The sequence below is a fragment of the Octodon degus genome, unplaced genomic scaffold, assembly GCF_000260255.1.
Source record: "Octodon degus isolate 3935 unplaced genomic scaffold, OctDeg1.0 scaffold00346, whole genome shotgun sequence".
NCBI classification, from domain to species: domain Eukaryota; kingdom Metazoa; phylum Chordata; class Mammalia; order Rodentia; family Octodontidae; genus Octodon; species Octodon degus.
The window spans coordinates 378,260-379,279 of record NW_004524922.1 but is presented as its reverse complement, the minus strand read 5'-3'; the positions used below and the strand labels follow the sequence as shown (position 1 = coordinate 379,279).

The following is a 1,020-nucleotide window of genomic DNA, read 5'->3' as shown; positions in this document are numbered from 1 at the left end:
AATTGAGCACAGTGGGTGGGGGAATATTCTTTGCTATCAGGAAGTTTCAAGGAGCAGGCATCAATCGGCAGAGTGGAGAAAGTGGGGATAGGGTGGGGTGGGGTAGCTGGCACTGCCATGTACCTCAGGCCGAGGTTCCCAGCCATCACCCTGTCTTACCTCAGTGGGGGGAGGGGATGAGACAAAGGCACTCCAACCGTGTTCTAGCCAAGTAAAAGTGAAGGCTCTGGGGGAACCACCCTAGAACCTGCGCGCTTTATCTGAGGCTTTACCCCCAAAAGAATAGGGAAGTTGTTTTCCTTTTAAAGAAGGATATGTAATATTTCCCTTGCCAGGGTGAAATAATTATGCATGAGACCAGACTGATGGACCTAATCCACAAGCTACTACATTAAATGGGAAGGAATCTCTCAGGAGCAACGCGGGGGGTTTTAGTATCTTTTTTCCCTCATAACCCAATCTTGGGATGTGGTGCTGGGAACTATTCCAAGAAATGGGTTGCGGTGACAGAGAAAAAGGGTGTTTGGGAGAACAGCTGCAGACCTGCTGCTCCTAACTTACTCCCACCCTTTTTGGGGCCAATGTGATTTTATTTATTTGCTCCTTTGGATAACTGCACCTTGGGTCCCACTTTCTCCAGGATGCCAACTGCACTGTGTGCGAATGACATATCTTGTGCATTTAACTTTGTTTTTCGTAATGTAAGTATTCTGGCTTTGTATTTTTGTATATTTTAATCTAAGGCCCTCATTCCTGCACTGTGTTTTCAGGTACAAGAGCAATCTCAGGGATAAGTGGGCAGCAGTTCCAGGTCTGCACAGCAGGAATACATTTTGTTTTTATCACTATGGAGAGCAAACATTTGGAGTGCATAGTCTCTCAAGTGAACTACCTCATTTCTGCCAATTAGAGTTGAATCTTCTGCCATAATAACCTTTGAAACCCCTCCACCTTAAAAATGTTTGATAGGAGACTAGGTTTTAAAGGGGTTGCCCCACGACTTGAACTTTGACTGGAAGA

The 1,020-nt window shown here is 45.5% G+C and overlaps 1 pseudogene; it reads left to right on the top strand.

The window, feature by feature from the left end:
- LOC101569608 overlaps nucleotides 1-667 on the top strand; it is a 1,343-nt pseudogene extending 676 nt beyond the window's left edge.
- Nucleotides 668-1,020: the final 353 nt, after the last annotated feature.